The 27813-nt window shown below is 41.4% G+C and overlaps 1 protein-coding gene across 18 annotated transcripts in view; it reads left to right on the plus strand.

The window, feature by feature from the left end:
* The window catches only part of LOC122556528 (teneurin-2-like), a 1106639-nt gene that overhangs the window by 1035601 nt on the left and 43225 nt on the right, over positions 1-27813 (plus strand). The window lies entirely within an intron of this gene.

The following is a 27813-nucleotide window of genomic DNA, read 5'->3' on the forward strand; positions in this document are numbered from 1 at the left end:
TGAAATTGTGATAACAAAACATCTTTATTTTCTTTCTCAAACAGATAACACATTTTGTTTATTTCCAGTGGAGGAATTTGTCATTAATGAGATTATTGACAACATTTCTGGATGATTTAAATTGTTGACATTATTATGCTCAGAATTTTCCAAGCTGGTGGTGATGATTTTTGTAGGAATGGGCATGTGAAAGTTTAGATTGCAGCTGATTGAATAGGTCCCTGTTGTTCTGTCACCTCCAAGGGGAGCTGCAGAATTTAATGAAGGAACTGCAGCATAGTTCCATAATGGGGGAATGGTTTGGAGGAAAACACCAAAGAGCCTTGATAAGTTGCTGCAGTGCATCTTGTAGATGGCCCACCCTCTGGAGATACCCAGCATCACAGATGTTAGGTTTCAGACAATTTAATTCCTTCAACCAATATCAAGAAATAACTTGAATCATTTGGTTCAGCAAAGGCTACTTGCCCTGACAACATTCCAGTAATAATACTGATAATATGAGCTCCAGAACTTGCCACAACTCTAGCTGAGCAGTTCCAGAACAGCTACACCGCTGATATCTACGTAGTTTTTTTCTCTATTCATTCATGGGATAGGGCATCGCTGGCTAGGCAGCATTTATTGCCCATCCCTAATTGCCCAGAGGGCAGTTGAGAGTCAACCACTTTGCCATGGAGTCTGGAGTTACATGTAGGCCATACCAGGTAAGAATGGCTGTTTCCTTCCCTAAAGGACATTAGTGCACCAGATGGGTTTTTACAACAATTGGCAATGGATTTATAGGTGTCATTAAATTCTTAATTCCAGATATTTATTGAATTCAAATTCCACCATCTGCCATGGTGGGATTTGAATCCGGGTCCCCAAAACATTATCTGTATCTCTGGACTAACAGTCCAGCAATAATACCACTTAGCCATCAACTCCCCAATAATGTGAAAAATTGTTCAGGTCAATCCTGTGCAGAAAAAGTTGGGTAAATTCAACCCAACTAATGACCCTCGTGGGTGTACTGTTGAACATCAGTAAAGCAATGGGAAGCGTAATTAACAGTGCTATCAAGCAGCACTTGCCTAGCAATAACCTGCTCATTGGTGTTCCTTTGGGTTCCTCCAAAGTCACCTGGCTTCTGACCTCATTACAACCTTGGTTCAAATATGGAAGAAAGAGCTGAATTCCAGAGATGAGAGCAGAGTGACAGCCCTTGACATCAAGGCTGCATTTGACTGAATGTGGCACAAAGATGCTTGGCAAAATGAGAGTCAGTGGGAATCAGGGGGCAACTCTCCACTGATTGCAATCACACCTGGCACAAAGGAAGATGGCTCTGGTTGCTGGAGTCAGTCATCTCAGCTCCAGGACATCTCTGCAGGAGTTCTCAAGCTAGTGCCCAACACCTAACCACCTTCAACTCATTCATCAATGATTTTCCCTCCATCAGAAGTTAGGATGTTCATTGATGATTGCATAATGTTCAACACCATTCACAACACCTCAGATACTGAAGCAGTCCATGTCAAATGTAACAAGACATGTACAATATCCAAGTTTGGGCTAGTAAGTGGCAAGTAGCATTTGCATCTCACAAGTGCCAATCAATGATCATGACCAATCTAATAATTACTTCTTGACATCCAATAGCATTACTGTTACTAAATCCCACTCTATCAACAGCCTGAAAGTTACTATTGATCACAAATTGAACAGGAGAAAGTGAAGACTGCAGGTGCTGGAGCTCAGAGTTGGGAGTGTGGCGCTAGAAAAGTACAGCAGGTCAGGAGCAGGAGAACCGACATTTCGAGCATAAGCTCCTCATCAGGAAACAATCCTGATGAAGAGTTTATGCTCGAAAAGTTGATTCTTCTGCTCCTTGGATGCTGACTGACCGGCTGTGCTTTTCCAGCACCATATACTCGACATAAATACAATGGCTCCAAAAGCAGGTTAAAGGCTCAGAATCCCCCAGTGGGTAACTCACCTCATAATTCCCAAAGCTAGTCCATTATCTTAAAGTCACAAGTCAGGAGTGTGATGGAATATTTACCACTTGCCTGGAAAAGCGCTGTTCCAGAATCACTGAAAAAGCTTGACACCATCCAGAACAAAGCAATTAATTTATTCGCAGTACATGTAGAAATGTTCACTCCCTCCACCATCAATGCTAAATAATGGTAGTGTGTAGAATCCACAAGATGCATTGCAGAAATTCACCAAGGCTCCTTCCACAACACCCTCCAAAAACTGAATCTTTGCCATTTAGAAGGACAAGGGCAGCAGGTACATGGGAATACCATCATTGCAAGTTCTCCTCCAAGCCCGTCACCGTTCTGACTTGACAACATATCACTGCTCCTTCACTATCACTGGAATTTGCTCCCTAATGGCATTGTGGTTATACCTACACCAAATAGACTACAACAGTTAAAGGAAGCAGCTCACCACAACCTTTCTTGAAGGCAACTAAAGATGGACAATAAATACCGGCCTAGCCAGCAATGCCCAAATCACAAGAAAGAATTATAAAGAATTCTGTGTCACTGATGGAGGAAATGAGTTAGTTAACATACAGGAAGAAAAGAGTTGGGATAAAAAAGCATTTTCACATTGGCAGACTGTGACGAGTACAGTGCTACAGCAACCAGTGCCATGTCTCTACTATTCGTAATCTGTGCTAGTGATGTAGACAAAAAGACAGACTAATATTTGATGAAATCCAAAAATATGTGAAAATTCAAGCTGTGAGGAGGACACAAAAAAGCTGAAAAGACACATAGGTGGAATACGTGAACGGAAATCAAAGTACAAGATAAGATATAGTGTTTGGAGAAATGTGATTTATTCATTTTGATGCTAAAAATAGAAAAACTGAAACTTGCAAGTGTTGGTGTGCCAAAAGTCTTGAGTGTACTTGTACAAAGAACACACAATGTTGGCATGATGATGCGCTAAGTAATGAGGAGAGCAAATAACATATTGACTTTTAATGTAAAGAGATTGTGAAGTAAGAATAAAAGTTTCTTGTAAACGTACAGAGCTTTGGTGACACCAACTTGAAATACAGTTTGCAGTTTGATCTCCGTATTTAAGAAAGAATATACTTGTTTTGGAGACATTACATGGTTGAGAAAATTAAGGCTATATTCTCTGGATTAGAGGATTGAGAAGTGATCTCATTGAAATGTTTGAGATTACAAAAGGACTTGACAGGGAATGTGTTGAGGCATTGTTTCTGCTGTCTGGGGAATCTGGAGCAAAGGGATATAGTTTCAGGATAAATTTGGGCTCAGATGAGGTGAAATGTATTCACACAAACGGTTGTGAATTATTGCTATTCACTGCTCCAAAGGGTTGTTTATGTGGCATAATTGAATATATTTAAAGCAGAGATAGACAAAGTTTTACCAAAAGATATCTCCAAGATGAGCTGCAGAAATTCACCAAAGATCTTCAGATAGCACCTTCCAAATACATGACCACTTCCATTTCAAAGCACAAGGGCAGCAGATATATGGGAACGCCACCACCTGCAAGTTCTGCTCTAAGCCACTCACCATCCTGATATATTGTCATTCCTCCACAGTTACTGGGTCAAAATCCTAGAATTCCTTCCCAACAGCATTGTGGGTCGACCCACAGCAAGTAGACTGCAGCAGTTCAAGAAGGCAGCTTACTCCCACCTTCTCAAGGGCAACAAGAGATGGCAATAAATACTGGCCAGCCAGCATCTCACAAAAATGTATTTTAAAAAAAAGAAAAGTGGAGATGAAGCTTATGATTTTATGATTAGTCATGATCATTTTGAATGGTAGAGCAGGTTTGATGAATCATGTAGCCCTGGGCTCTCTTTCTTACATTGTTAAATTGTTACAACCTACCTTGGTTCAAAGGTCCCTGATATACGAAATGTTTGTTCCAGAGAAGCAGTCCGGGATGGAACAGTGCAGGCTGGCAGAAGAAGTATCATTGGTGACCGCAGGGTGGAGAGTGCTGAGACAGGCAGGATAGAAGCCCCTACTCAGTTTTCAGGAAAATTGTTGCAATTGCATTTGAAGCATTTGTCTCTCTCTAATGAGAGAGCACCCTGTAGTATGGAAAGACTATTGCAACTTTACTTTCTTTACATCTGTGAGAATTTTCAGCCTTGGTACATATCATAGGCTTTCTCCATTTCAACCTAATTGACCCCACAATTCCAAACCCCCACACCTTCATGCTTCCTCCATGACCTCATGGCCAACTCATATTCTACATGGCCTCTCCATGCCAACTAATACCCCATGCTAAGTTATATGCCAATGTCACCTCCATCGCCTCAGTATCCACAATGGCAGCGCTATAGAACCAAGTGGAGATGAAGAAGGATTAAACTTCTACAAACTGTTCAAGGTCCTAATCAATATAATGAAGAAAGAAGTCTCATGTATCATATGCATTCAAGAGTTTATAATTTCAAACCCCCTTGCCTGAGAATCATTTATAAAAGCAACAAACATGGATTCAGTATCTATATCAAAAATAGGTAATCCCTTAATAGCTCTTTACACTATTGATCAAACCATGAATTCAGAATTCCTGTTGAGTTAAGTGCTTTTGGACAATTTGGAACTCAATCAAGTATTCATAAAGACCTTAGCTGTGGTAACAGTTTTTTGGGAAATGTCCAACTTGAACTCTATTGAAACTGCAGGAAAATATGCTAATTTTGTTTTCAAACCTACGCAAGATTTGCTATCAATCTGAACAATCCAGTGGCTAGATTCTTTTTAATTCTAACTGGTGGCTTCAATCAATTTTACTCATGTTTCATTAAGAGGCTGAAGATTTAAATAGCTCGGGCTCATAACAAATAAGCAGACCTTATCCACGTTTGAAGAGCATTTATGACTACTTCCTAAATATGTGATTCCCACATCTGTGATAAAGCCCTCATAAAGCAAAAATGAAGTCTGTTTGAAATCAGCGCTAATTTCAAATGGCCCTGCTGAATTCAGGTCTCCTCAGTTCTGAGATTCACTCAATCGACACTCCCTTATTTTGGAAAAAAATTGAGATTTGTCAGGATGTAAACTTCCAAATTTGTTTTTAAAAGGTCTCTAAGTAGCTGAATGATTGCCAAAAATCCAACTCGGTTGTCAGTGTAAGACGCAGATTGTTTCCAATTATAAATGGTCTTATCATCATTGTTAATATGCTATGGGGACTTGAAGCTCAAGCCCAACATCTTGACTCACTTTACCCATATTTAGTTTCATTGAAAGTCCAAGGATATGTGAACATATTATTTAAAACAATATAATACATTATTTCCAATTAAAATAATTTTAAAAAGGAAATTGAGTGAGGAACGGAAGCACTGAGGGTTTACGTTTTATGACTTAAACTGAAAGTATCAGAGGATTTTTTTTCTCCCAGTGCTATCATTATCAGGTTTTATTTATCCAATAATGTTTTTGCAGAGGCAGAGAGACAAACAGGAAGACACAAAGATTTAGACAACATTAATTAGAGAGGGGCAATTACACATTCCGTTGGAGTTGAACTGCATTTTAAAATAAAGGTGCAGATTTTAAATATCTAGCAGAAGAAATTGGAATTTGGCAATGGAATGATTATCTTCACAAAACCACAATATACTCACATTAGTGACTTGCAATGGCAGTTGCTCAAGAAATAGGGCTGTTTTTACTGGGTCCAAGACTGACCTACAAAGATTGGAGAAAGTGAATTTAATCAGACAGGCAGTGGGCAAGACAAGGCCTGGGCCCACCTGAGAGTTGGCATGGAACCAACCAACCATTTTCATGGTGAGGTCTAATTTAAATTAATTGAGTGAGCTGCCAGCTCAATGATCAGTGGGTGGCAAATCTAGCAGTGCAGCTGGTATTGATACCTCCTTGCAGCAGCACCTTAAAAGGGAAGAAATGGATGTGTTGAGAAAGGAAGAATCAGTCCTGTGACAAAATCTTTCACCGCAGGAGAGACACTAATTATAAATACATTCAAGCTACAAAATCTACAAGTATCTGCCAAACCTGCCTCCAGCTTTCAGCAACAGCTACAGAGAATCCTTTTAAAGGCCACTTGAAAGTGGCCACCTCTTCCCCCAGTAATGTTTTGTGCGCAGCAGCAGAAATTGGTGATTGTCCAGCAGGCAGAAATGAAAAAATAGCATTGTTTGGTGGGGGTCATAACCATGTCACGTATGTCACCACAATCGTGCAGTCACAAGCATTTTGTCTGTTTCCAGCAATATGTTTGGCTGCCAGCAAGGTGTGTTTTGTGATTGTTTGCTGTGTTAATGCTGAATGTCCAAAGATGCTTCAGGGAACAAGGTATGAGCAAAATGAGTAGAAACCCGGCACGACTATTTCCCTTGCTTTGTCTTGTGCCCAGCTTCTACAATGGGACCAGGTCATTGGAGAAAAGTAGGCTACCCAGTGAGTACTGTGCTTCTGGAGGTGCAAGGCTACAATCACAATGTAAATATTTCTGTCAGATGTAAGCATGCTTGCTGATCACCTGCAGGCCTGAACAGCTTGTCTAGCCAACATGGGATACCTCCCAGTCACTGCGTAAGTTATTTTGGCCAGAAACAAAGATGCAAATTGTGATTGAAAAAAACCAATAGCACATTTTCAGATAATACATGGGCAGTTATTGTTCAGGCTCCTGTAAAATGCACCCTTGATTATAACATTTTCACAGCTTCAATAGCTAGAAGCAATATGCAGAATTATAAACGTTAACGTTGGAAAGAGATCACAGCGAAAAGAAGTCAGATTTTTGAAGAGAAGTGTAATTTTTTTTCAAAATGAGTTGTCTGACAGGATGAATTAAGTAATTTCTGATATTTTAATTGTCAAATACCACATTTTAAAATAATCCAACTCCAAACCAACCGTAGCTGTTATACAGGAGAGAAGTAGCAATTGGAATATTTAAATACTGTGGTATACCATCAGTACATAAAGAAAAAAATCAAAATGTATAATTTCAATTATGTATAATTGTATATATATTTATGACTGAATTATTGTTTTGTTGTATAAACATTTATGTGTGAATGAGTGCGGATTGATTCACAGGGTAAAGTAACACGCTTGTGAATTATTTGAACAAACTGAGTTAAACTGAGGGATCATCTATAGGCTTCCTTCATCAGATATGGATTAGTGGCAACATTTTAACCTTTTATCCAGAAGGCTGTGGTTTCAAACCCAACTCTAAAGACTTGAATACAAAATGTGATACAGCACAGCACAGTATTAAGGGAGTGGTTCACTGTCAAAGGTGTTACTTCAGATAAGATGTAAAACCAAGCCTGCTCTCTCAGGTGATATCACAGATCCTATGGCTGCTTTGAAGCAAATGCGGAGAGTTCGCCTTGGTGTTCTGGCTGATATTTATCCTCAACTTATGTTTTTTAAAAAAGATTATCTGGTCATCATCATAAAATAGCTTTTAGAATCTTGCTATGTACAAAGTTTCCTCTGTGTTTCCTATATTGCTGCTACAATAATACTTCATTATCTGCAAAGCTCTTTGAGACGTTTGAGATCACGATGGATGCTATTAAATGTGAGCCTTTATTTACCTTGGCTTAACAGTGCATGTTTATTTCAGCTCCCTCACACCAATCACGTGTGAGAGAGCTACGTCTTTGCATCTCAAAGGAACACATTGCTTAAACAAAAAAATGCACAAAAGTCCATAGAGGTCAACCTATTAATACTTTGTCTGCAACAATATGCCAGTGTTAACCTTTAACATAATTGAAGGCCATTTAACTCATTGTGTTTATGGCAGTGAGATTACAGGTCCATGTTGGGAGGATAACAGTTCTAAAAATGTGATTATTGGCTCAAAATTAAATTTTCAAATCAGCTTGAGTTTAACAACAGATTCAGCTACATGTCTGTTTTGTTGCCATATTTATCAAAATGATGCTTTTCTTTACCCCACGACTGCTTGTTCAGTGCATTCACCAGCTGCCAGATCAATCTTCTGTCCCTTTCAGCATAGCTGCAGACAAAGGTCAGTTTAGTTACGTGAGGAATGGATAAAACTCAGTATTCTTCTTCTCGTTTTGATTTTGACAGAAGAAGCAGCTGAAACTGAAGCTCATACTGCCACCTTCAGCCTGCGCATTAGCAGCGACTTTCAAATGCTTGTAATGAGAAAAAGAAAAGGAAGTTTGTGGTCATGGTGCTTGGAGGTGGTGGGAGATGAGAATTCACCTCATCCTACTAGATGCAATGTTTGTTAGGAAGTAGAATTTCAGTGTGTATTCTTGTGAGCAAATTGTAAGCTGATAACTTCTCAGTATACAGTATCCCTTGTCTCAGTATACAACTTGGAGTAACAATATCAACTATACAAAACTCCAATGTCTGAACAATTGATTCTTGAGTGGATCACTGAAGGGCACCCACCAAAAGAGGAAGCAAGCCATTTATATAGTTTAGTTCCCATTGAATGAGAGCAATCAGCAGTGCCAAACCTACATCTACTGAACTGCCACAGGCTATTCCCTGCTTGGAGTGGCAATCTCCATGTCAGTCTTCAAGCTCCCTCACCACCACCCCCTATACCCCAAACCCCCAATAAGCTACATCTAACTATTGACCTGCTTGACATCAGAGCCATTCAAACTTCCTAAGGAACCATGCTGATAACTTATAAAAGGCAGCCCCAATGGAGTCAATAGCTCACAGTCTTAGCACTACCCATCTTGAGCCATATACTGACATGAACTGAATTTCTCCCACATAACTGAAAAAGATGAATCTGATTAAATTCTTTAGTTGTTGACATTTTACCCATTCTTACAAGGTTAATAAGGTTGATGGACAGGAAAGGGCAATTTGTGTAACAAAACCTGAAAAATTATTGATTTGCTGTTTGTTTGATTCATTAACTCTGAAATCTTGGTATCGGTTGTATTGCTCAGTTATCAAAGTCAGAATGAACTCTGTGGGGGAGGAGGGTTGAGAAGTTTAGCAAAACAGGAAATCACAATATTAATGGCAAGCATGTTGGTGCACACATACAAAATACATTCTTGACAGTATTTTGTCAAAGTGATGTGATAGAAAGCATTGTCAACAGTGCTATCAACGAGCACATACTCAGCAATGACCTCACTGATGTTCAGGTTGGGTTCTGACAGGGCCAATCATTTTCTGACCTCATTACATTTTTCATTTAATGATGGGGAAGAGAACTGGACTCAAGTGAGTTGAGAGTGATTACTCTTGACATCAAGGCTATATTTGACTGAGTGTAGCATCAATAAGCAAACCTGCAGTCAATAGGAATCAAAGTAAAAACTGTCCATTGTTTGGAGTCATGTCTGGCATAAAGGAATTTTATTTGTTGATGGGATGTTGACTTTGCTGGCTGGGCCAGTATTTATTGCTAACTGAGTAGCTTGGCAAGCCATTCCACAATGTCACAGACTCCCCATATTATTGGCATTCAATGTCAATTACCTCACACCTGGGATATTCCTGCAAGAGACCCAACCATCTTCAATAGTTTCACCAAAGACCACCGCTTCACCATAAAAAAAGGTGGGCATGTTTGCTGGTGATTGCATAATGTTCAACACCATTTATTACTCATCAGATACTGAAGCAGTCTATTTCCAAAAGAAGGACAACCTGGTTACTATTCAGTCTTGAACTGAAAACACCAAACAAAATTCAGTAGTTTAGACAAAGGGGAGTCAGTGGACGTGATCTACTTGGATTTCCAGATGACCTTTGACAAAATGTCGCACAGGAGGCTACGAAACAAGATAAGAACCCATTGTGTTAGGACAAGGTATTGACATGGATAGAGGTTTGATTGACTGGCAAAAGGCAGGGTGTAGTGATAAAGGAGTCTTTTTCATGAGGGCAGCCAGTGACTGGTGGAGTTCCACAGGAGTCAGTGTTGGGACCACAAATACTCAGGTTATACATTAATGATCTGGATGAAGGAACTGAGAGCATTTTGGCAGAAGTTTGCAGATGGCACAAAGATAGGTGGAGGGACAGGTATTGTTGAGGATGCAGTGAGGCTACAGAGGACTTGGACAGGCTAGAAGTGGGAAAAAACGTATCAGACAGAATACAATGTGGAAAACTGTAAGGTTTTGCACTTTGGTAGGAAGAAGTGAGGTGTAGATTATTTTCTAACTGAGGAAAGGCTTCAGAAATCTGAAGCACAAAGGGACTTGGTGGTCCTCGTTCAGAATTCTCTTAAGGTTAATACGTAGGTTCAATTGGCAGATAAGAAGGCAAATGCAGTATTAAAATTCAATTCAAGAGGGCGAGAATACGATCCAGTAATGTACTGTTGTGGTTGCATAAGGCTCTGTTCAGACTGCATTTGGAATATTGTGAGCAGTTTGGGCTCATATCTAAGGAAGGATGTGCTGGAGTTGGAGAGGCCCAGATGCGATTTACAAGTATGATCCCAGGGATGAAGGGCCTGTCCTTATGAGAAGTGGTTGAGGGCTAGGGGTCTATACTCGATGGAGATTAGAAAGATGTTGGAGAATTTTCATCAAAACTTACAGAATATTGAGAGGCCTAGATAGAGTGGACGTGGAGAAGATGTTTCTACTTGTAGGAGACCCTAGAACCAAAGGGCACAGCCTCAGATTAAAGAGACGACCCTTTAGAACTGAATTGAGGAGGAATTTCTTCAGCTCGAGGGTGGTAAATCTCTGGAACTCATTGCCACAGAAGATTGTGAAGGCCAAGTCTTTGAATATATTTAAAACAGCAATCAATAGATTGTTGATTAGTAAGGAGATCAAGAGAGAAGGCAGGAAAATGGGGTTGAAAAACCTATCAGCCATGATTGAATAATGGAGCAGAATCAATGGGCTGAATGACCTAATTCTGTTCTTAGATCTTAAGGCCCTACAGTTATAGTTACAAGCGCCAGATAAAAACTATCCCCAACCAGAGAGAAACTAACCATCAGACCTTAACTTCATATGTTTGCATTTATTCAATGACATTATCTTTGCTGAATCCACCACTTGAAACAGAATCAGAGAATTGCTACAGTGGAGGCCATTTGTCCAAATGTGTCCTCAGGGTCACCATTCATCAGAAACTGAATGTGACTAATCTGGTTACAAAAGAGGCTAAGAATGCTCACCAAAGCAACTCACCTGACTCCCCAGAGCTTATCCACCATCTATCAAGTACAATGTGAATGGATGTGATGAATCCATTTTCCTGGCTGAGTGCAATTTCAACAATAATTAAGAATCTTGAGACTATCCAGCAACAAAAAGCCTGCTTGATTGGCACCCCATGCACCACTTCAACATTAACTCCCTCTATCACCAATGCACAGTGTCCACCATCCACAAGATGCCCAGCAATAACTGATCCAGGCTCCTTTGGCAGCACGTTTTCAACCCATGACCTCTCCCACCCAGAAGAACAAGAGCAGCAGATGCATGGAGGTACTAACATTTGCAATTTCCCTCCAAGTCACATGTCATGTTATCTTTGACTTTCACTGTTTATCCAACATTGAGTCATAGCGTCATACTGCATAGAAATAGACCATTCGCTCCAACTCGTCCATGTTGACCAAGCATCCTAAACTGAACAAGTCCCACTTGCCTGCATTTGGCCCATATCTCTCAAAACCCATTTTGTTCATGTGCCTGATTAAATGTCTTTTAAATGTTGTAATTGTTCCTGTCTTGACCATTTCCTCTAGCAACTCATTCTATACACTCACTGCCCTCTGTGTGAAAACGTTGCCCCTCAAGTCCCTTTGAAATCTTTCCCCTCTCACCTTAAATTTATGCCTTCTAGTGCTGGACTCCCCTACTCTTGGAAAAAGATGTTGTCTAGTCATCTTATCCATGTCCCTAATGATTTCATAAACATCTATAAAGTCACCACTCAGCCTCCAATGTTCCAGGGAAAAAAAGTTCCAGCCTATCCATTACATCTGTAAATATGGATATCCAATCTTCTTGTCCTCCATCCACGTCATTGATAAATTTGATGGAAAGCTCAAGCCCCTGTACAAATTCTTGAACAATACACTAGTTGTCACATTGCATCAATCAGAAAGCTCTGGTTATTGGTGGGTGACCATCAGGATCTTTATGGATGTGGGACTTGGTGATTATTTGTAGGATTTTAACAGTTTCACCAATCCCCATCCATGGAATGGAGCCTGTCATTCTCACTTGGGTATGGCCACTGCTATCATTGCCCACATTATCTGGTTCTCAAAATCTCAAAGTGGCTGAGCAAGCCATCAGTTATTAAAAATCATCTCTAAAAGACACTCCTGGACATTCTTGCCATTTCCTTGCGCCCTGGGAATAAATTTAAATAAAAACACCCCCAGAAAGTCAACAGGACAAGGGATGATGCCCTGTCCACAATGTCACAAAACCAAAACTCAAAGACAGCTTGTGCATTTCCTTCAGAGCCTTAGCAGAATATCTCACCTGGAGGGGGTTTACAATGTCCTCAGACACTGACCTTAATACCAATGCTGCCAACGGTTTTGAATCATTCCCATAATGTTGCATTTGGCCCTAAAACATGATTATTTCAACCTGGGAGAATTCCTAGCTTCATTTGAGTCACTTACAGAGTGAAAGCCTAGTCTTCCCTCAAGGTGAGACACGGATCAGTTCTTTGAACTGAAGGAAGACAATTGACGGGCACGTTGCCATGTAAATGCAGATGTCAAGCAATATCAAACATCCTTGTAAAAACCTTTTCTGGAGTAATGCATTGTTGTTCACAGCTCACCTCCTATTGCTAGATCAGAATCCTAGACCTCCCTCCCTAACAGCACTGTGGGTGCACCTACACCACATGGAGCCTAATGGTTCAAAAAGGCAGGTCACCAATGCCTTCTCAAGGGTAATTAGAGTTGAGTACTAAATTTTGGTCTAGCTAGCACTGCCAATATCCTGTGAAAGCATAAATCATTTTAGCAAAGGCATCAACTCATTTAAAGTAAACAGGAGGCTATTTATTATTCATTTTGTACAGCATGATTTGAAAGCAACATTCTCCTCACCCCAGTGATCTTATTTCAAATCAAATTCCCGACTGCTGGGTGGCAAGTCTCCAAAGAAGATTCTCAGTGTGAACAGTGTAGCAGGAGGTGGATTTTAACGGTCTCCATAGGACTGGGAAATTGCGCTGCTGAGGAGAGGGATTGTGAACTACATTATATGAATGTATTATCCAGCAAGCAAAAATCTACAGCACAAAACTGCTGATAATTCTGCATAAATTGGTAATTACTTTTGGAGAGTTTATGTGAATTTAGGGCAAGTGGGGACACAGATCAGAGAGAGATTTCATTGCCGAGAGAAGATGAAGACTGCAGATGCTGGAGAACAGAGTCAAAAAGTGGTGCTGGAAAAGCACAGCAGGTCAAGCAGTATCTGAGGAGCAGGAGAGTTGACATTTCGAGCATGAGCTCTTCATCAGGAATAGGTTTCATTGCCCCCATTGTCCTGTTGCTTGCAAGACTTGTTTGCTGGCACAACATAGTACAGCAACACTTTTCCACCTGGGGATGGAGCGACTTCTCATGAAACACCAGGGAGACTGCTTCCAATAGGCCAACAATCCTGCAAAATGTCTGCGCCTTTATAGATAAGTCCCCACCATAAAAAAAATTAAGCATCTAAGAAACAGAATTTGGAGCAGCTCCAACAGCCTCTTGAGCCTATTCCACCATTCAATATCAGCTACTGCCTCAACTCTACTTCCCCCCCTAAAGTCCCTTGACTCACGAAGAGATTAAACATGTCTTTATTAGTCTTGAATGTACAGTGATAATACTTTGCATCTCACATTCCCACGTGGCTACACTTGTCATCATGTAACTCTCCCAAACTCCACTGTGGAGGCTAGTGTCCCACCACAGTGTCACATCTTTGTCTCTGCTCCAAATCTTCTAACACTTTGTCCTCCAGTCACATAAACATACTCAAGTCTGTCATTTCTCCTTTAGAATCCATGTTATTCAGCAGCCATTCAAGCAGCATCCCACGTTTTTCAGCAATACATCCACTCTCTTACGCTCTGCCCTGAGGCTGCTCATCATCAATAGTTTCAATTTCTAACCCTTACTTCTGAATTCACTGTCTTCCCTAAACATCTACACACCTGTAAACATATTCACCACCACTCCTCTGACCTTGCCATATCCTATGGCTTCTCTAATATCAAAAAAAAAACTGCTGAAAATATTCTGCAGAGCAGGCCACATTTGTGGTGAGAAGAACAGAGTTAATGTTTTGAATTGATGAACTTTTATTGGATTAGAGGAGAGATAGATTTTAATCTGGTAGAAGTAGGGACAGAAGAAGAACAAAGGAAAACTTTGTGATAAATTAGTTGAAGGACAAGAAAGATTCAAACTGATAAACACTTTATCATGCTATAGGGAATGGTAATGGGTATAGTACAGGAATAAAGGTTGTATCCAAATAAGGGGTGAATGGCCACTTAACAACCATCTGAATCTTTATCATCATTATCTTGATCAGTTACCTGTCCATCTCTGACCATTTCCTATCCCTTCCCGAACCCATTTCATAACCCGAATTCTTCTACATTCATCCTGCAAAAACTTTCATTGTCACAACTATCTAACACATGACCCTCTATTCACCATTATACTTTTGCAACTATTGGTTTGCTCAATCATTCCCCCAACTGCACAAGTGATGCCCTTAACCTTAAGAAAATCTTTACTGTCTTCACCCTGGACATTTCCCTTTGTAGGGCCACCAAGTCCCTTCTTTAAAGTTCAAAGGACAAACATTTGGAATCATTGAATGATTATAGCTCAAAAGAAGACCATTTACCCACATGCATTCATGCTGTCAAATTGAGAATGAACTCATCCAGTCAAACTGCCTTTTCGACATAACCACCAAATCATATACTCTAAACAATTTGTTAATGCAGCCATCACCAAGCCTTGACTGGAATAACCAAAGCTGGCATTGTTTTGACTATGTGGAAAATTTCCTAAATATGCGCTGTACGCGCAAAAGCAGGACAACCTCAACCCTGTCAATTATAATCCCATCAGTCTATTTTTGTAAAGTGATGGAACATGTCATCAAAATGCCGTCAAGCAACACTTGCTTAGCAATAACCTACTCACTAATGCTCAGTTTGTGTTCCACCAGCAGTGCTCAACTCCTGACCTCATTACAGGCTTTGTTCAAAAATGGACAAAAGAACTAAATGCGAGAGGTGAAATGGCAGTGACCCCCCTTGACATCAAGGCCATATTTGACTGAGTATGGCAAAAGTAAGAAAAAACTAACATAAATGAGAATCTGGAGAAAGGTTCTCTCTTGGCTGGGGTCATACTTAGCACAAAGGACAATGGTGCGATTTTTGGGGGTCAGTCATCTTAGCTCCAGGACATCTCTTAAGTGATTCCTCATGGTAGTATCCTCATGCCAATCATTTTCAATGGCTTTATCAATGGCTTTAGACCTTACTTTCACTGCGAGGTCTAAAGTGGGGATGTTCACTCATGATTGTGCAATGTTCAGCAGCATTCATGACTCTTCAGATACTGAAGCTGTACATGTTCAAATGCAGGATGGTCTGCACAATATCCAGATTTGTGCTGTCAAGTGGCAAGTAATATTTGTTTCACACAAGTACCAGTCAGTGAACATCTCTATCCATCATCACTTGATAATCAATTGTATTACTATCACTGAATCTACTGCTATCAATATTATGGGGGTAATCATTGGCCAGAAACCATTGTAGATGCCTGACAAATAAAATGCAAAATAAACAGAAAGGAAGGATAAGCTTTTTTTACTTTTTTTTTCGTTCACATGAGATGTAGGCATTACTGGCTGAGTTAGTATTTATTATCCATTCCTAATTACGCTAAAGAGATGCCTTCTTGAAATGCTACAGTCAATTTAATTTAGGTCGACCTACAATGCTCTCAGAAAGTTCCAAGATTTTGATTTAGCAATGTTGAGAGAACAGTGATATATTTCCAAGTCAAGATGGTGAATGACTTAGGTGAGAACTTGCAAGTAGCAATGTCCACATGTATCTCTGTCCTTCTAAATGGTCCAACCATCTATGCTTTCAAAAGTGCTGTGTAAGTAGCCTTGGTGAATTTCTGCTATGGACATTATAAATAGCACACACTACTGCTACTGACATTTGGTGATGAAGGGAATGAATGTTTGTGGTTGTGATGCCAGTCAAGTGGCTGCTTTGCTCTGGATGGTGTCATGTTTCTTGAGTGTTGTTGGAGCTGCACTCATCCAGGCAAGTGAGGACTTTCCATCACACTCCTGACTTGTGCCTTGTAGTTGATGAACAGTCTGGGGAGTTAGGAGATGAGTTACCCTCTGCAGTCTTCCTAAACTCTGAACTGTCATGTAGCCATTACATTCGTATGACTCATGGGTTCGTTAGCTCAGTTGGCTGGATGACTGGTTTGCGTTGCTAAGTGGTTCAATTCCTGGACTGGCTGAGGTCAACACCTTCTTGAAGCTCCCACCTTCATGACCTGACCACTTACCTGAGTTATACTGACTCTCAGGGTAAGCCACCACTAGTGCCCCTCTCTCTATTCAGACAGCGGTCCTCTGGAACTACAGTGACTTTGTGTAATTTTATGGCTGGTCTAATTCAGTTTCCAGTCAATGGTCTTGAGATGTTGATAGCTGGGGATTCAGTGATGGTAATGACAAGGGTCAATGGATATTTCTGTCTTGTTGGAGGGGGTCATGGCCTAGCACTGTATACTGCAAATACTATTTGTCACTTGTCAGCCCAGGATGTTTCCAGGTCTTGCTGTATTAGGACAATGACTGCTTCACATACCTGAGCAATCCGAGTTCTGATCTTATTGTGGAGCGAAGGTCATTGATGAAACAGCTGAATATGTTTGGCCTTGGATACTACCCTGAGAAATACATGTAGAGATGTTTTACCAATGATATGACTGACCTGCAACAAGCACAATCATTTTCCACTGTGCCAGTATGTTTCCATATTTCAGAGGAATGGTCACTCAACCCGAAACATTAACTCTGATTTCTCTCCACAGAGGCAGCCAGACCTGCTGAGCTTTTCTGGCAATTTCTACTTTTGTCTCTGATTTACAGCATCTGCAGTTCTTTCAGATTATTTTTGGTTCCATATTTGCTTGACAAGACTATGATACAGCTCTCCCAATTTTGGCACCAGTCTCCAGATATTAGTAACGAGGAGATTTTAGATCATCAGGGCTGTTGTTAGTACCTCGGTCAACATCAGGTGATCTGGTTTCATTTCTATTTTCCATTTTTGTAATGGTAGTTACAACTGTGTGGCTTGCTAGGCCATTTCAAAGGGCAATTAAGAGTTAACGGCATTAGTGTAGCTCTGGAGTCACTTGTAGGCCAGACAAGGTAAGGACAGCAGTTTCCTTTCCTAAAGTACATCAGTGGACTAATTGGCTGTGCTTAAGCTTTGTGTCCTTTTCAATTGTACTTTAGTGTTTGTGCAGGAAAAACTGAATGTGTGCCTCCCAGAAACATAGCGTTTGTTTTGTTCTGTCTCATTTTGGATCTGGTTCACAAAATGTTTACACTTAATATGGCAGTGTGATGACTGCAGGAATGTGAGCTTGATTTAGACCATCGTGTGACAGATTAGTTTCATCTTACTGATGATTGTGTTGTTGCATTAGTAATCCTGCTCAGTATGAGAGGAACCACAGATGGCAGCAGTGCCCCTTAAGAAATAAGGCATGGAGGTCAGGTTCTTAGCTTGTAGGAAAGAAGGGAAAATCAGCAGGAATATTCACACTCCCCACTCTCCCACACCTCCTGAAGGTTTGGCTTGAGACAAGCATTGGCGTGCTTCCTCGGAGCAGGTTATCTATGCAACCTTTCAGTCCAGGAATATGAATCCTGTGATGTTGGACAAGATAGAAGTGTTTTATTTTAAAATATAAGTTCCAACAGCTTTCTTTCCCCAGGAAAAATTAATTCAATGTCACCTGCTCTGCCACTGTTGTTTCTGATTTAATCCTATTGTCTGTTTTCTTTTAACTGCAAAGTACCAACCCAAGCATTGAACATCAGCTCCAATTTTGCAAAAGCAGCCATGCATACAGAATAATCTGGCAGATTCTCATCTGAATATCTCCTGATGATGGTATCTTAGGAATAAGGCTGCTGAAATCACACAGAGAGCAAAATCTAGTGATATAGAAACATAAGTAACTACAGGAGTGTAAAATATTCTGCAGTCCATTTGATGAATTCTAAAGTATACTTGTGGATTCACCTATTTTCTTAAATTTAACTAAACTCCCTTTTACCTATTTTTGAGCTATCTGACTCCTTTTGTTTCCAGATGTTTTTTAAACATTCAGAACATTATTGCATAAGATAGTTCAGCCTAAACAATCTGAGCACCTTGTTTGAAGCTTTGTCCCTGCTGTGGAATTTGTGTCGATCTTCAGCATACTATTATGACTTGTCTATTGTTCCAGTTTATCTCAGCAGCTTTTTGTTTCAGAGTTTTAGGCAACTTGCTTTCTACTCTTTACTCAGATGTTTTAACAAATAAAATTACTCCCTTTTGCATTTTCTCTTCAGACTGCAAATCCAGATGTTGGACAACATCCTTTTTTATGCATGACTTTGGCTCACTAAAGGCCTTTAGGGAAGGAAATCTGTCATCATTACCTGGTCTGGCCTAAAAGTGACATCAGGCCAATAGAAATGTGGTTGACTCTTAATTGCCTTCAAGAGGTGTAGCAAGCCATTCCGTTGTATTAAATTGCTACAAAGTTTAAATAAAAGAAATGAAACTGAGCTGGCTACCTGACATTGACACAGGAACCAGAATTAATGACAACAAAAACAGTATTGTCAACCCTAGAAAGTTTTCCTGATTATCATCTGGAGCTTTGTGTCAAAACTCAGAAAGCTGCCTCATAGAATACTCAAGCAACATGCTGATACAGACATTGTTATACTTATGGACAATATCCCAGATTCTGCTATCACCATGTATCCCAAACATCACCAACCCCATCCCTGGGTATGTCCTCTCCCAATGCCAGGAAAGATCCACCAGATGTGGTGGCACAGTGGTGTACAGTTAGGAGGGAGTTGCCCTCAGAATCCTCAACATTGATGCTGGATCTATAAGGCATCAGGTCAGACAGAGGCAAAGAAATTTCCTGCTGATCACCATCTATCACTCGCCCTCACTCTCTTCCATGTTTAACATCACTTGGAGGTGGTACTCAAGGTGGCAAGGCACAGAATTTACTCTGGTTAAGGGATTTCAATGTCCATTATTAAGAATGGCTCAATAACACTATTGACCACACTGGCTAAGTCCTAAAGGAAACAACTGCTAGATTTGATCTACAGCAGATTGTGAAGGAACAAACAAGAAGAAAAATCCTGCTTAATCTCACCTTCACCAAACTAAATATCACATGACAATATTGAGGAGTGAACTACATACAGTCCTAATGGATAGCCACTATTAAATAAAAGATAGCCACCATTGTGTTGTATGATACTACCATCATGCCAAATGGGACAGACTGAAAACAGGTCCAGTTACACAAAATTGGATAGCTGTGAGGTGCTGTGGGCCATCAGTAACAGTAGAATTGTGTTCAACTACAATCAGTCACGTCATGGTACAGCAACTTGGTACGTCACTTTAACATTGTCAGCAAGTCAGGAGATCAACCCTGGTTCAATGAAGAGCACAAGCAAAACCAGACATACCTAAAAATAAAATGTTTATCTGGTGAAGCTACAACACGTGACTATTTGCATGTCAAAGAATGGAAGCAGCATGCAATAGACAGGGCTAAGCAATCCCACAACTAACAGTGGCACGGTGGCTCAGTGGTTAGCACTGCTGCGTCACAGCACCAGGGTCCCAGGTTCGATTCCAGCCTTGGGCGACTGTCTGTATGGAGTTTGCACATTCTCCCCATGTCTGTGTGGGTTTCCTCAGGGTGCTCCGGTTTCCTCCCACTGTTCAAACATGTGCAGGTCAGGTGAATTGACCATGCTAAATTGCCCATAGATTTAGCTGCATTAGTCAGAGGGAAATGGGTCTGGGTGGGTTACTCTTCAGAGGGTCGGTGTGGACTTGTTGGGCCGAAGGGCCTGATTTCCATGCTGTTCTAATCTAATCTAAAAATCAAATCGAAGCTCTGCAATTCTGCCACAGTCAGTTGTAATGTTCATGGACAATTAAGAAAATAACAGGAGGTAGCACATCGACATCTTGTTCAGGGAAAATTTAGATTATTAGAACCAATCACCCAGAGTGGGGACCCAGTGACCCGCAGCCGGAGTGGGGACACAGTGACCAGTCACCCACAGTGGGGACACAGTGACCCGTGGCCGGAGTGGGGACACAGTGACCATCCACCTGGAGTGGGGACACAGTGACCATCCACCTGGAGTGGGGGCACAGTGACCATCCACCCGGAGTGGGGTCGCAGTGACTCACGGCCAGAGTGGGGACACAGTGACCAATCACCCAGAGCGGAGACACAGTGACCAGCGAATGGAGTGGGGACACAGTGACCAATCACCCAGAGCGGGGACACAGTGACCAGCGAATGGAGTGGGGACACAGTGACCAATCACCCAGAGTGGGGACCCAGTGACCATCCACCCGGAGTGGGGTCCCAGTGACCATTCACCCAGAATGGGGACCCAGTGACCATCCACCCAGTGTGGGGACACAGTGACCATCCACCCGGATTGGGGACACAGTGACCATCCACCCAGAGTGGGGACACAGTGACAATCCACCCGGAGTGGGGACCCAGTGACCAATCACCCGGAATGGGGACACAGTGACCAATCACCCGGAATGGGGACACAGTGACCAATCACCCGGAGTGGGGATGCAGTGACCATCCACATGGAGTGGGGACACAGTGACCCGTGGCCGAAGTGGGGACACAGTGACCAATCAACCAGAGCGAGGACACAGTGACCAATCACGCGGAGTGGGGACACAGTGACCAGGCGCCCGGTGTGGGGACACAGCGACCAGCGGCTGGAGTGGGGACTCAGTGACCAATCAACCGGAGAGGGGACACAGTGACCAGCGGCTGGAGGGGGGACACAGTGACCAGGCGCCCAGAATGGGGACACAGTGACCAGCGGCTGGAGGGGGGACACAGTGACCAGCGACTGGAGGGGGGGGACAGTGACCGGGCGCCCGGAGTGGGGACTCAGTGACCAATCACCCGTTGTGGGGACACAGTGATCAGCGGCTGGAGCGGGGACACAGTGTCCAGGCGCCCGGAGTGGGGACACAGCAGCCGGAGCAGGACAGTCAGTAACCTGGAGTGTGAACACAGCGATGAGAGGCCCAACACGGAGCATGGAGGCAGCCAGTGGTCAGACCACATGGAGGCCCCCTGCACTGGCCTGCTGCAGAAAGCCTTTGACGTTTGTCTTTTTAACTTTGTTTCTTGTTTTTTTCTGACCTGTGGTCACACTGTGTATTGCTGTAATGTAACTTTTTTTCTTCATTTCTCTATTCTTTAACTGAGGATTGTACCTAGGTACCTTTGTACCTAAGATGGCACTGTAAGTGGCACCTAATAAACGATTCACTGTACTCGTTTGAGTACATGTGACAATGAAGCTAATTCCATTACTGAATCTCCACTATCAACACTGTAGGACATCAGGGGCAAGGAATTCTCTTTTGAGTAATTCACTTCCTATCTCCATAAACCCTGTCTATCATCCGGTTGCACATGTTAAGAGTATCGTCTAATTGTCTGCACATGCTCCAATGGGTACAGCTTCAACTATTCTCAGTAAGCTTAACACCAGCGAAGCAAAGCAGCCCCCCTGACTGATACCCCATCCAGCATTCAGCATTCTCTTGCTTCACTATCAATGCACAGTGGTAGCAATGCATGTAATCTACAAGATGCACTGCAGAAATTCACGCAAACTCCTTCAACAGCACGTTCCAAGCCCTTGACCTCTACCACCTAGAAGGCCAAAGAAAGCAGATATTTGGTGACACCACCACATCCCTTCCAAGTCACACACCATCCTGACTTGGAGCTATGTCATCATTCCTTCACCGTCAGTGTCAACATCCTGGAAATCCTAACAGCATTATAGTTGTCTCTCCTGTCCAAGGCGCGGTTCAAAAAGACAACTCACCATCACCTGCTCCCAGGGTAAATACAGGTGGCAACAAGTGGTGGCTTAGCCACAAATCAATCAAAATACATGATATTCAAGGTGTACTCACAACAGCACTTTGTACAGACTTAGAATCGCCTGAAAATTGTGCTCTATCCCTCTAATAGTACATCCTAAAATCTGGTGAGTTTTCCTTACTATTGCCATCCACTGTACATTACATTTGTCTGACTTACACATACCAATCAGATGACAAGGATTGGTAAAATGGGATTTGATTTATATAAGGCAATGATAACTGGAAAGTTGAAGAAACATAATTGCATGAGGTTACAGCACATCCTGTCTCAGTGATCACGACAGATTAAAACGTGACCAATAAAGGTGCATCTGATTTGTATCACAACATGTTTTGCTGCTGAGAACTGTTCTCCTGATACTTGGAGATTCCTACTCTGCGTTTGACCTGTCCCTGGAGTTATTGGAAGTCACCTTCAACTGAAACACGGTTGTAAATTGACCAGTCATTATAGACTCTGACGAATGTTCCTTGTCTTTGCAGAGAGTAAAACTCTGTGGAGTGTTTAACAAAAGAAAAGAACAACTTGCATTGAAAGAGCACTTTTTGTGACCTTGGAATATCCCAGTTCTTTGCAGTGAATATTGTACTTTCACATCTAGACAATGTTGTGATGTCAGAAATGTAGCAGCAAATTTACACACACAATGTTTCGTGAACAGCACTGAAATAATGGCCAGTTAATTTGTTTCAATGATGTTGCTTAAAGCATAAATATTGGCTCAGGGCCACTGGGGAGAACTCTTTCTGGAGTAGTGTTATGCAATCCATTAACTCCATCAGAGAGGGCAAGCAGGACCTCAATTTAATATGTCATTTTTTAGGCTGCATCTTCAACACTCTCACCATTCCACTCAAATATGAGGATAGATTATGTACTTAAGTCTCTAGAGTGGGGCTTGAACTCACAACCTTGTAATTTAGAGCCAATTAGTGCTACTGACTGAACATAACTGCTATGCAGCCAATAAGCATCTGTTATATTTTTTGTCCATGCCCCAAGTAAATAATGAACCCATGTGGTTTAACTTAATTCTGTTCATTTCCCTTATGAGTTCTCATTATCTTGCATTTGTCCATATAAAGTACCATTTATCACTCATCCACCTACAATACTGGTGGCCTTACCAATGATATCCACATTCCATTAAAGTATTAAAAAAATGAATAGTTTATAATGTCCTTATTATTGTAAACCTGTGCCTTTACAAGCCAATACCATCTGGAGATTATTTTTATTCAATTCATGGGATGAGATTCATGAAGAAGGGCTTATGCCTGAAACGTCGATTCTCCTGCTCCTTGGATGCTGCCTGGCCTGCTGTGTTTTTCCAGCACCACATTTTTCAACTCATGGGATGACTAGGCCAATATGTTTTTCCCATCTCCAATCACCCTGCAAAAGATGGTGGGGCATTGTCTTCTTGAACTGCTGCAGCCCTTGAGATGTAGGAGCATTGAGGAAGAGAGTTCCTGCCCTTGATCAGCAATTGTGAAGGAACATCAGTAGAGTTTCATGTCAGGATGATTTGGAGGGGAACTTGCAGCTCTGTGTATTCCAGAAACAGCAACAACCAAATCTGAGCAACAAATTTAAAATAAATATGAATTAAGATGGAGGCAGAGGTAAAGATATAAAAATTGTTGAACTGAATGTTGAATCCAGAAGATGAGATGCTTCTGGTTGAGGTTATGTTAAGCTTCACAGATTTACTGTAGCAAGCAATAGACAGAAAGATCATGTGGTAAAGGCTCATGATAACGTTACAACACAAGTGCTAAAATGGACAGAACCATGATATACCTTTGATTTGTATTTCTATATTGTGTGTGTCAAATAGAAAGAAAACATAGTTTTAGTTTCATTTTAGACTTTGAGTTCTGAGGGTGGTGGCTACAATTTGTCTCCATGCATTTAAGTTAGTTATTTAAAAAATTCTTGAAGTGAATAGTTCAATGCTTTAGAAAACAAGAGTAGATTAAATAAACAAATGGATTACTGCAACACAGATCAAATTACAGTGTGCAGAGAAAGAAACCAGTTTTTTTTTAAGAAAAGAGAATTGTCCACAAGGTCAATGTGTGTGTAAGTTTTTTTTCCTCAGAGACAGAAGCAAGTCATTCTGAGTCATTAGGGAATGAACAATGGCAATGCAGGTTAGCAGGCTCTGGAACAATTACAACAGATGAAACTAAGTCCTAAATGGATTAGAGGTTAGTAAGAGAAATTTTCAAGAAGATTGGGACAAACACATGTAACAATGCTGTTGAGTGCATGAATTTAAGGAGTAAATGAACATTTTCACAATTTCATGAAGGGTTTCATGAAGTGATGTGAACTAAAGGAGAGAGGATTGAATGTAAAGGTTTGCCAGAAAGACACCAAGTGCAGTGCTTCGCAATGAAATAAGAAATTTTAAAGTGAAAAAGAATGATGCTTCTCATTGAAGTTTGCATACCTCTAAGGTTACGGTTTAGGATAAATGAATTGAAATTTTATTTCTGATAAGATCATTTCAATCAGTGAAATATCATTGACGTTATTTCTTTTAGCATGTAATTAATTTTGTTCTTTTGTTAAAAGTACATTGACAGCCTCTTGTGAATATATTCAGTGACTGGCCAATGTGGTAAACAAATAGCAAAAATAAAACTTACAGTCTACCAAGCTGAGTTCACTTTGAAATCTAACTTGTGCTGTATTATCATCATCTCGGATCATGACAATCAGAGTGGGAGAAAGGAGGAGAATTGAAATGACAGGCAACAGGAAATTCAGGATCTTGCTTGCTTATGATTGGAGCTGTTCTACAAAGTGGTCACCCAGCCTGCATTTGGTCCCTCCCGAAGGTCCCTTTTCTAAGTTAAACACCAGTCCAAGCAGCTACCTTCCCAAATATGGGCCTGCTCATTATTTGATCACTTAAGGGCCTCAGTAGGCCCAAAGGTGAGTGGGCTGCACAACACCTCTCCTGCCATGATAAACTTTGAGAGGTGTGACATAGGTGGGAAGGCAATACACTGGAGTTTGAAACTCAGGGAGGCATTAAATCCAACCCAATGAATTGGAAATTCACCTGCTGCTGCTGAACTGAAGCCTTATAATGTTACCTCTTAGTTAGCATGTCGCCAGTCCATCTTCTACAGGAACAGGTGAGAATCTATACTCAAGGTCTGAAAGTGGATAAATCACCTGGACCAGGTGGACTACAACCTAGAGTTCTGAAGAAGATCACTGAGGAAATTGTGGCAATATTTCAGGAATTACTGGAGTCAGGGAGGGTCCCAGCAGAACTGGAAAATAGTGAAAGGAACATCCCTGATTAAGAAGGGAGGAAGGCAGAAGACAGGAATCTATAGGTAGGTTAGCCTGACCTTGGTGGTTGGTACAATTTACAAGTCCCTTATTAAGGATAAAATTGGGAGTACTTGCATGAATGGTAAAATAGGGCCGAGTCAACATGGTTCCGTCAAGGGGAGGTCATGCCTGACAAATCTGTTAGAATTCTTTGAAGAGATAATGAGCAAATTAGACAAAGGAGATGCAGTGGACGTGATCTATTTGAGTTTCCAGAACACTTTTGACAAGGTACCCTACAGAAAGCTCCTAAATAATACAAGAGGCTACAGGGTTAGTGGCAAGATATTGGCATGGATAGAGGATTGGCTGACAGGCAGAAGGCAGAGAAATAAAGGGATATTTTTCAGGATAGCAGCCTGTGACTGGAGGAGTTCTGCAGGGTCAGTGATGGGACCACCTTCACGTTATACATTAATGATCTGGATGAAGGAACTGAGGGCATTGATGCTAAGTTTGCAGATGACACAAAGATGTGTAGAGAGACAGTGTTGAGGAAGTGAGAAAGCTACAGAAGAACTTGACAGGTTAGGGGAGTAGGCAAAGAAGTAACAGACGGAATACAATTTGGGAAAGTCTGAAGTTATGCACTTTCATAGGAAAAATACAAGTGTAGACTTTTTTCGAAATGAGGAAAGGCATTAGAAATCTGAAGCACAAGGGGATTTAAGAATTCGAGTTCAGAATTCTCTTTAGGTTGACAGTTAGGAATGAAAATGCAATGTTAGCATTCATTTCAGGAGGGCTAGAATACAAGAGCAGAGATGTGCTGGTCAGACCACATTGAGAATATTGAGTTATTTTGGGTTTGTACTTAAGGAAGCATGTTCTGACCTTGGAGGAGGTCCAGAGGAGATTTACAAGAATGATCCCAGGCATGAAGAGCTTGTCATAAGGGAAGTTGTTGAGGACTGTGGGTCTGTACTCAATGGAGCTTAGAAGCATGAGGGGGGCTTTCATTGAAACGTAAAGAATACTGAGAGGTTTGGATACAGTGGACATGGAAAAGATAATTCCACTAGTAGGGGACGCTAGGGGCTGAGTGGACAGCCTCAGAATGATGGGACGAGATGAGGAGGAATTTCTTCGGCCAGAAGGTGGTGATTCTAGGGAACTCATTATCATATAAGGCTGTGGAGGTTAAGTCACTGAGTGTATTTAAGACAGAGATAGGTTTTTGATTGGTAAGGGGATCAAGGTTTATGGAGAACAAGAAGAAGAATGGGTTTGAGAGCATATGATTGAATGGAAGAGCAAATGTGATGGACTGAATGGCCTAAATCTGCTCCTATATCTTATGATCTTATGTTGCTGGATCCAGAAATTGACAATACACAGGGAAAGGTTTTCTTAGATAGTGTAGTGATTGGAACCAGGTGCATCTCATTGACTATGAGATCCTCAATTGGGGTTGTTAACCAGGGCCATTCATGGATTCCTGGCTTGCCAACATAAACAGGATATCTAGAATCTCCTCAATCCAGGGGACTGAATTTGAGCTGGGCTGGCTACAGCCAGTATACTGTGCATAATAAAGGGTGACTTGGTGACAGGGATACCGGCCTCTGTGCTGTTAATTCAGATAGTGTAAGGAGAGCTCGGAGTGGGGTGTGAAGTATTAAACTGTTGAAAGTATCTTATTTGTTTTATGAGGTCAAGAGGAGAAACATTGACCATTCAGTTCCTCTTCATGCCCCATCTCACCTCTGACCAGCTTCAAACTAGCAGAAAAACCATATTGGCATCTCCATTAAGGCCTCTGGTAAAACTGCAGTCTGAGCACCGTGTGTCATTTTCTAAAGGTTGTATCAGCTTAAACTGAATAGTTTGCGATAGGGCTACATCAGGACTGGTGCGAAATAGCTGAGAGATTGGCAGGTAAGTCAGCATTTTGATTAGACACACACCGAGATATCCAGACAAATTCCAGGTTAAATTTATTAGAGGGAAATCAGAATTAACGTTTCGGGTAGAGTGAAGCTGCCTCAGAAGTTCTGAGGAAAGGTTGCATAAGCTAAGCTTCTAGCTATTGGTGCTTAGAAGATTAAGAAGTCATTTGGTTCTTTCATAAGAGATCCTCATGGGTCTTAACAGGGTGGGTGTAGAGCGGATGTTTCCACTGTGGGACAATCTGAACCTGAGGAAACGTAGGTA

Source organism: Chiloscyllium plagiosum, chromosome 14 (genome assembly GCF_004010195.1).
Source record: "Chiloscyllium plagiosum isolate BGI_BamShark_2017 chromosome 14, ASM401019v2, whole genome shotgun sequence".
NCBI classification, from domain to species: domain Eukaryota; kingdom Metazoa; phylum Chordata; class Chondrichthyes; order Orectolobiformes; family Hemiscylliidae; genus Chiloscyllium; species Chiloscyllium plagiosum.